General features: G+C 39.5%; 1 long non-coding RNA gene across 2 annotated transcripts in view; it reads left to right on the top strand.

Annotated features, from left to right (window-relative positions):
- LOC111864933 overlaps nt 1-7,697 on the top strand; it is a 117,262-nt gene extending 109,565 nt beyond the window's left edge. Inside the window, exon 4 of one of the 2 annotated variants that reach the window (XR_002842873.2) lies at nt 7,614-7,697. This is a non-coding gene — a long non-coding RNA (uncharacterized LOC111864933). Of the gene's footprint in view, nt 1-4,531; nt 4,617-7,613 lie in introns of those variants that run through there. The other variant, XR_004513069.1, reaches the window with a different exon arrangement.
- Nucleotides 7,698-10,253: the final 2,556 nt, after the last annotated feature.

Genomic DNA, 10,253 nt, shown 5'->3' with positions numbered 1-10,253 from the left:
TTACAAATGGATATAGAACTTAAACAAGTAAGAGTACTGATTTGAAAAATGCTTTCATTTCTCAACATGNGTCGTAGGAGGCGACGAAAAGGGAGGTCTCAAATCTGAGACAGTAAAATATGGTCGCGAGTGCCAAAGGACTCGGACCGAGAAAGACTGCCCTGGCAAGGACCAGCAGCATATACAAAAGGCAGACCCGTCCTCTCGTCAGAGAGGGCGCCCCACAGAAACAAGACCGTAACTGTCAAACAGTAATAAATATCTGGTCACGAGCCACATATGAGGCTCGGAGCCAAGACTTACTGACTGACTGACCGACCGTCAGTCGCAATGTGACTTTGACTTTGACTGGCAGTTGAAAAATAGAAGAGGCTAAAACTTTGCGGTGGTCAAGCTTACAACCATTCAAATGACTAAGCTGCCGTTGTAGCATAAATTACGTAGGTAAGTCAATAAGTAACTTACAAATGGATATAGAACTTAAACAAGTAAGAGTACTGATTTGAAAAATGCTTTCATTTCTCAACATGATCTCCCTGTACATTGAGGCACTTGCCCCATCGTTTCACAAGCCCCTGTGTATATGTGTATATGAACGTAGGTCCGAGTGAAAAACTGTTTTCTTGTCTTTCCTTCGAGGACTTATATCGAACCGTCCAATAATGTCTTTAACCTTATTTTCAATTAACACATTCCTTTGTGTTGTTTCCTTTTATCAGAAATTGAATCTGTTATCTGCCAATTATTGAGTTCTGTGCGAACTCATTCTTGTAGAGTAAACGACCATTTTCACTTCATTTAATTCTGGTTTTTGTGAATGTTTCGCTTATAATAAAAATCTGGTTAATAGTATACCTCATTGCAAGAGCATAAAATTCAGGCTTTAGGACAAGAAGTTCTAAACAAACAAAACCTTTAACCGCTATCACACTTCTCATACTGCGAATGACTTGTCATAACAAGTTAGGGCGCGTACACACTAGCGAGCTGTTGCATGTAACGTAACGGTTACTGTAACCACATTCTGTTAGTGTGGACGCCTTCCGAACCACGCTCGCGAACGTACTTAGCGCGCGCTCTGTAAGGGCGCGTACATACTAGCGAGCTGTTGCATGTAACATAACGGTTTTTGTAACCACATTCTGTTAGTGTGGACGCCTTCCGAACCACGCTCGCGAACGTACTTCGAGCGCGCTCTGTAAGGGCGCGTACACACTAGCGAGCTGTTGCATGTAACGTAACGGTTACTGTAACCACATTCTGTTAGTGTGGACGCCTTCCGAACCACGCTCGCGAACGTACTTCGAGCGCGCTCTGTAAGGGCGCGTACACACTAGCGAGCTGTTGCATGTAACGTAACGGTTACTGTAACCACATTCTGTTAGTGTGGACGCCTTCCGAACCACGCTTGCGAACGTACTTCGAGCGCGCTCTGTAAGGGCGCGTTCACACTAGCGTNGCTTGCTCGTAAATGTGTACGTTTCCTTCGAGCCAGGAGTAGCGTTGCGAATCGCTATGTCTTCATGGCGAGCTCACCACGAGCACTATGGATCGGGTCGCTCGAAGCTGGTTACATGACGACTATGGACGTGTCGTCCATATGAAGACGTGGTTACAGTAACCGTTACGTTACATGCAACAGCTCGCTAGTCTGTACCCGGCCTTAAAAGCAGTAGCCACAGGGAAAACATTAGTCATATTCACAGTATTGCTCCAGTTCGTCTTTTCTAGGAGTAACTCCATATGTTTGTGTTCAGAACAGAGAGAACCATGCCAGCATTTAACAGTTTTTAAGGAAACAGCAATTTGGATATCTGTACTAATAGCTGCTCGACCGAACGGAACTTCTAAATATCAGACCTTTCTTTCTCTTAGTATTTTTATTTGAGAATGTTCACAAACATTATGTGTGTTTCTATAATCTAAGATAATCCTAATACACCTAACCGTACCAGTGCATGGAATATTGGGACTCTGATTTGATACAGAATAATACTAGCCTTGGCTTTTTCATTACTTTCATCCAGTAGCCGGAAGGTGGCGGGTTCAAATCCCGATGAGGTCACTGGATTTTTTTTTCAGTTGACCTAATCCTTCCAGCCGCACTAGGCCCTGGGGTTTACTCAGCCTCTAACAGAAATGAGTACCAGGAATTAATTAAATAATTTTCCTCGGGAGTAAAGCGCGGCCGGCGCGTAAGGCTGACAACCTTACTGCCATCTTTGAGCCGATTGTCTAGATAGTGTGGGACCCTCAACGTCTCACAACCCTATGGGCCTTCACGGCCTGGTACAGGGAAAGCTTTACTTTTACCTGATAACCATCATAGTTTGACTGTGAATGTGGGCATGAGCTGTTCTTTCTGGATCATTTTAAATTAGTTATCTACGTCGTACGATTAGGGGCACTCGGTAGGCACTGTACTACAAGCCGGCAGGTCGCGGGTTCAAGTACCAATGAGATCATTGGATTTTTCAGTTGACCTAAGCCTTCTGGTCGCACTATGGCCCTGAGGTCCACACAACCTCTAACAGAAATGAGTACCAGGAATATTCTTGGGGTTAAAGGGCGACCGGCGCGTAGGGCTGACAACCTTGCCGCCATCTATGAGCCGATTGTCTAGAAAATGTGGGAACCTTAACATTTCACAACCCTATGGGCCTCCACCGCCTGTTGCAGGGATACCTTTACTTTACTTACTTTACGTCGTACGGTTAAGCTCAGCTACCACAAATTACTTATAAATTTTAGGCATTTGTTTTGAAATATCTTATGACTCAGGTATAAATACAAGTTTTTGTTTTCAATTCTGATGCAGCACAGGCTGAAATATACTGCATCGATGTTAAGTACATAGTTAAAAAGGCCTGAAAATTTTGACTTGGGACCAAAATGTGACCTACTTATAGCTAACGCAATCTTTTATCAGGCTGAATTGGTCCCGAGTCTGTGTGTTATATGGGATGAATCTCAATGGCAGAATACTTAAAATCAGGGCTTGCGGTGGGGCGGGATGCGGCGGGATGGCATCCCGGTTCTCTTCTAAATGGCTTAAAAGCATCCCGTTACTTCTTTGGCAGTAAATGCAATGTACAATATGTCTATGAATTAAAAGGGGAAAACCATCCCGGTTCTATTTTCATTCCACCTCAAGCACTGCTTAAAATTCGATTCATACCTCCAACAAATCTCGGTTGCAAAAATTTGTTAGATGATAATGTTAAAGGAAACACTCGCTGTTCATGTGTGCGTTCGCAAGCGCAGATGTGTGTCTGAGAGAGAGAGAGAGAGAGAGAGAAAGAACAATTGGAGTGGTTTAATCAAATAATAAGAATATATTCCCGAATATTTTATGTTAAAACTATTTTTCGTCATGTACGATAATACCACAAAAACGTAGTAGGTAAGTAGTAGCGCTGCCCTCTATAGACGATGTTAAAAATCATGCGGAACGAATTGAAATTTATGCGTAGTGTGGGTTGGAACGGTTGTACGTAAGATGGCTGTAGTTTGTTCGCATGTTTGCAGAGGTTAAGACGGTTAAGAGGTTAAGAGCGTTGGGAGCGGTTGGGAGGGTTGGGAGACAGTGATGCGTGTTTTTGTTGGTATTATTCGGAAAACAGTGCCAAATTAGTAACTCGTTATACTTGTTACTATGTGTATTTTTTAAACTGACAGCTAAATATTACACGAAAATACGTTCATATTTAAACTTATGAGGAAGGTAATGTATAATGATAATTTATTTAACATCCATAACTGTTACACAGGCACAATTGGACAAGTCAGTTGTCATATATGACATAAGCTACAAAACATTCGTATAACATAACGATAAAGATACTCAGGCGGTGAGTATCAAGGTTAATGAATTCGTGCATGTATGAAGGTTATGATCTTTTGGAATGTGACGTAATGTAGTTAGGAGAATGGGTACCAACGTTTCGGAGAAACTTGTTACTTCCGCCTTTAAGACAAAAGATGGAGCCGACAGCATACTCCAAAACGTTGAAAACCATGTGCCATACGAAACGCCTAGAAGACCGCAAACTTAGTATGTCATGAAGAAAGCAGTCTTCTGTGTAATGTGGTGTTAACCGACGTTTCGAAGGAACGTATCGCCTCCATCTTCAGGGTAGAAGGAAGACTGGTGTTGGAAATAAACACAGCCACTGTGTTTATTTCCAACACCAGTCTGCTTGTACCAGTTCTCACGGTCTCTTCGCTTGCAGATTTCTTATTTTTCCTTCTACCCTGAAGATGGAGGCGATACGTTCCTCCGAAACGTCGGTTAACACCACATCTACACGGTGCCACACACCAGAAGACTGCTTTCTTCATAGTCACCACCTTGAAAACCTCAAATCTTACTTAGCATATCATAATTACACAACACAAGCGTCATATTGGTGGTAGTTCGCAATTTCGATTTAAGAAGTGTGAATATGTGTAAGCTGTTATGATATAAATGATAGAGAATTGTAAATACTTGGATTATTGAACATAAAGCGAGAAACAATTGTATTTGTAGTCTGATTACAGACACAACAGTGACAAGTCTCTTAGCAAGTGGCTTTCATGGTTGCTTCGCCATGGTGCTATAAAGGAAGGTTTGAGTATTGATACAGGTGGCTTTGTGGATGTAAGAGATATCGAACAGCACAAAGGATTTCGTGGAAAGTTTACTGTTAGTGATATCCAGCGTGTTGTGGCTGAAAATGATAAACAAAGGTTCTCTCTGAGAACACATCCTATCTCTGGTAAACTTCAGATTAAGGCAAATCAGGGACACTCAATTAATGTAAGTATTACTGTTTTCTTTTATAGGTGATGCTGTACAGTTTATGCTAATGTATGCCAACTTATAATGGTAGATTGCTGGTGAACTATTTTAAAATTCTATGGAAAGTATTTTATTTTATATTTATTCATCTTGTAGAATATACTGACATAGGATGAAATTTAGAAATGGATAATTTAACAAAAATTGTTGAGCCATATCAGGTTTCATATAGGTTGGACATGTTTAGTGATTACTTCATGTGATCTAATGCATTTCTATGTGTATATTGCAGAACATTTATCAGATAGAAAAATGTTTGAAGCAAAGGTTTTGGAAAAAATGAAAAATACTATTTATATTTTATTGTTTGCATCATGTTGCATTTATTACAATTAAAAAGGTATTAAGACCTTATACATGTTCAACCATCAGTTGCAGAAATGTTTTATTGATTAATTTAAAATCAACACTGTGTGTGATATAAGATCATGCATAACAAAGTCAGTAATTAAATTGTATATTTAGTGAACATATAAGGATGACCCGTTAAGGGTTGAAACATGTACTGTTGATTTTAAATTATTCAATAGAAACATTGTTGCATTTGATGGTTGGATGTATTTAAGGTCTTAATACCATTTTAACACAATTTGTATCTAAATCACTTTGTCCATAATAGGTTGCATACATGTTGGTACAAGTGATAACATGATGATCTTTCAATAGAGATGCTCTTGTTTTCGAGGAGCACATGCACTGATATAAAACATAATTTGGGCAGTGTAATAGTCAGTAGCTTCTTCATCCTGTCACAATTATGAATTAAAAATAAAAGCATACCTGCCTTGCAGAAACCCATTGAATTATACCCTTTAACTTGTTTAAACCCATGTTAACATCACTTGGAGTGGCTTTGGTATTCTGTTTAAGATAAAAGTAGGAACAGAAAAGAAAATGAACATAGAAATGGCTAGTTGAGAATAAGAATGAATGAATGGTTGGATGAAAGAAAAAATAAGGGGTAGACCACACCAGTCAGTTCACTCTGATCCTCTAGGGATCTAGTGTGTATCCGCACCTGTTCACCCTCCCCCCCAAATAGTCCTACACTTTGACCATATTGCAGTACCTTATTTAAAAGGGCTTCAAGGTAGTCAACTGGTTTCATAGTAATGACCCAGGTGATGACATTTGAAGTAAGCTGTACCTCACAGTCAGATAGGATGTGTGAGGCTGTTTCATTTTGTTCAGGCACCTTACTCAGATGGGATATAAGTTAGACACAGTTTATAAAAGTGTCCTTTCAGGTGACAGTGTCCTGTGAATAGTCCTCTCACCCATCATAACTGGTTCATATTTAGTTTCAATCGTTCTCTATCTCTTTTTCCAGAAGATCCCTGTGAGAACCCCTTCGTATATTTAAGAGAAGAGGCTCTGAGGCTATATGACTGGACCGATCTAGTTTGGTTCAGTTAGTGAATGCAATACAGTTGAGTGCAGTGGATTGAAGTGAGTTATATGATGAGCTGTCAGTTAGAGGACTGCAGCAGTTCAGTTGTGAGCCGTTGCTGTTAAACACTGGTAGCTCAGGCATGGTGGTGGATCGGGATCTCAGAGCAAGGGAAACGTCCGCCATTGGAAGCCGCTACCAATAAATGGCTAGTGGAGACTGTAACAGACTGAGAACACTTGTCTGTGTGTGATAGTGATTTGTGAAGTGTAGTGTGCAATAAATCTGATTTCAAATCGAAACCCCATCTGTAGTAAATCCATAAGATCGTGATAATATTGTCGCGTATCGGGCGTATATCGCGACAAATAAATTCACGAGGTATTCGATGTAGCGAATTTTATTTCACACTCGCACTTACAATCACACAATTGACAGTTGTACAATTACTGCTATCTGCAGTATCACAATTAGTACACTCCAAATGCCAGAATACAACTGACTAGTTGCTGGCTAACTCGGCGGTGGCTCCAGGACTCACTGACTGACTCAGTACAACTCAGTACAACTGACTGTGAATAGCCTTCGCTGTTCCGTATGTAGCCTCGATCGGACAATACGGGAAAACGGCCACGTAATAGGCACCCTTTGCATGGCGCTGTGTTGCTATGTAACGCTAGCGGAGGTAACCGCTGTTACTACTTGGTGACGTCACCGCTGTTGACTTGCGTTGCCTAGCGACCAGGATGCTAGGACTCGGCTAACATCGGCTCGCTTCGGCTTCGCTCGGCGCATCACGGCTGGCGGGGGGGAGGGGCGTCATCCATAGCTCAGCACGTCACAATATTATAGTCTCGTTTGTGGTGATATGACATGGAATGATTGAGTGTGAAAGTTCATTGCTTCGATGTTAGAGCCATTTGGCAAAATCCTTGTCCACTTGAGCCACTTTCTATCCTCAAAACCTGTTTCCCCAAAACCACATTAATATTATTCCCTCTTCTGCTTCTTGTCTTCCAAGTGACTGCTACCCCAGAGAGAGGTTTCCTTCCCCAAAATTTTGTGTGACTTACTTATTTCCTCTATTTGAACTGTATGCCCTTCACATCTTGATGTAATTACTCTTACAGTTTCTAAGTAACTTCTGTACATATATTTGATTGCAAGTTAAGATTTTTGTTATTTTCAGATTGTCATAGTTTACAAGAATGCATTTGGTAAAAATGAGTCTGGTTTTACATCCATATGAAGCGGCTAGTAAAACTCTGCATGAATTTAAATGTTAATGTTTTCTGTCAGGCCTGAAATCTCATAGTTTATAAAACAGAAACAACCGCTAACAAAAATGGGAACTGACTTTCTGTGTATTATTCTTTTCAGATTGTTCAGGATACTGATTTAATTCCTATTTTTTGTGCATCTGAAATTCCAACTGTTATTCATGGAACTTACTTTAAAAATTGGACAAAAATTAAGACAGAGGGTCTGAGCCGAATGAACAGGCTCCATATTCATTTCAGTCCTGGTGAAGCGGGTGGTTCACAGGTTATCAGTGGCATGCGTTCATCATGTCAGTTGTACATCTACATTGATGCTGAAAGGGCTTTAATAGGTAAATATTTAGCAATTAGCACAATGAGGACTATCGTCACATTATTGCATCCTGACATATGTGAAGTTTCTATATATATGAGGGTAAGTCAATAAGTAAGTTACAAATGGATATAGAACTGAAACAAGTAAGAGTACTGATTTGAAAAATGCTTTTATTTCTCAACATAATCTCCCTGTACAATGAGGCACTTGTCCCCTTGTTTCACAAGTCCCTGAAAAACAGCAGCATAAAATTCTTTGGGCTGCTCTTGTAACCAGGCGTGTTCACACGGCATGGCCTACCTCGTAACCTACCTACAGGTTAAGTTTTCACAAAGTCTGTGCATGATGGGTGCTGCGCATGCTCACTCCACAACACAAAATGGAAAGAAAGGGTCTGGTATTACAGCATCTCAGTCACTACCACAATGGACACGATATGCTAGCCCGAATTGTCACAGGTGATGAGTGTTGGGTTCACCATTAGCACCCGAGACAAATTGTGCGTCAACGCTATTACACTTCCTCCCAAGTCATTTCTTGTTCTTTATTCTCTAATTGACCTGCCACTTGACCTTACATTGTCTGAGGTTCAGACAGCATTGTTAAATTAAGCACAAAAATAAGACATGATGTTAACAAAAGAAACGCTTATACACAGAAAGTGAATGAAAGATTTAATCCTAAATAAGGCTGTAATGTTATGAACAGGAAGTAGTATGATGAAAGTTAAAAAGGTGTAATTTGGAGGCAGATGTTCGCACTGATAATTTCTGAATAACAGCGGAATTGTTTGTGTTTCAGATGGAATTCCATTCTATAGATCTGTCAATAATGTTATATTAAGCCCAGGAGATGGCAATGGCTATATTAAGCCAAAATACTTCTTAAAAGTTATAGAGGCATCTACAAGTAAGCAACAGATTTAACAGTCTTGTTTTTGTCTGTATTTACAAGTTTTGGATGGCAAGCATAACGTGAGAGTATTATGTCAGACGTCTGTGAAATGAACCAAATTCAGATGTATTCAGATCTTTACAACATTGAGCCAGCTCCCAAAACAGAAATATCTACAGTAAAGCTGACTAGTGTGTACTGAATGAGTGGAAGATTAGTCCAGATTTGGTACTGATTTGTATTAGTGAGACAAGACTGAAAGGTTATACTCAGTAGAATATTTTGTACTGTACATAGTTTAATACGGTGTACAGTTATACATCCATCACGCAGATTATTATGGTATCTATATCTCAGTAGCTTTTACTTTCCACTACATATTTCAATTATAACGAGCCATAATTCAGTGGGAGGTCAATGCACAGGTTCCAAGGTCCGAAGTCATTACTACAAAAGATCAATTAACACTGTTCCTGGATCCATGACTGAATTTACAGTGCACTGGGAGTGCTACGCAGTTCATGGTCATTAGGCAGCAATTAAAAATTGAAAATAGAGAAAATGATTTAATAGTTGTAGGTTGTTGTAGCAAAGTATGAGGTACTGATATTATGTAAGTTGATTTCTTGTTCATCTGTATGTAGAAGTTAAACATACAAAAGGAAAATAGTTCCATATCATTAAACATTATGAAAGTCTGAAAACAGAAGAACTGTGAGGGCTTAAAGTATTCATGACACTACACTGAAGCTTTTCAGAAATGAAGAGTATGGTCTTCAGGGTTGTAATGCCTTGTATTTTGGAGAAAATCTGAGAAATCAGAGGATTGATTGATTGATTGATTGATTTAACATCCATAACTATTACATTATGTACAATTAGACAAGTCAGTTTTTCCATCTTTAGGGTTGAAGAGTAAGCTTGCTGCATGTTTCTGCTGTTTGCATGGTTGGCATAATCTTTGATACTGAAGATGGAAGTTAAATATTCCTCTGAAACGTTGGGCTTTCTTCATACTACCTGGTATTATAAGAACAAAACTTTACATTTTATAGTCACTGCAGCAAGATCCAGAAATCCAACATTTGTGTGATTTTGGATGTTCATGCAGTCTCAATAATTTTCTTGTTCATTTTAGATAGCAGCTCCAACATGTAGATGCTATGTGGTAGTTGAACTGTTAGCAGAGGGGTACCTTCGTTCAAAGACATGTTTTGAAACTGTAAAAGGAAATGGTAAAGAATATAAGCATGTGGTATATCAAATTTATGGTCTCTAATGGACTGGCTGTTAAGTATTTTGTATTATAGTGTAGTTCATGTTAGCTGTGTTTCAACTGGATGAAAGATGGATGGCTAATATTTTGTTAGGTGTTGTGTTAGGGGATTGTGTTCAGAATTGTGACAAAGATTGGGTTCTTATCAATATGTGAATTATTTGAGTGTCTCCTTTTTTGAGTTTTTGAGTTTGAGTTTTTCTACTGTGCAGGAGAAAAGTTTATGTATCAAACCATCGCACAATTGTAGAACT

Source organism: Cryptotermes secundus, unplaced genomic scaffold (assembly GCF_002891405.2).
Source record: "Cryptotermes secundus unplaced genomic scaffold, Csec_1.0 scaffold62, whole genome shotgun sequence".
Classification (NCBI taxonomy): domain Eukaryota; kingdom Metazoa; phylum Arthropoda; class Insecta; order Blattodea; family Kalotermitidae; genus Cryptotermes; species Cryptotermes secundus.
This window is presented reverse-complemented; position numbering and strand designations above follow the sequence as displayed.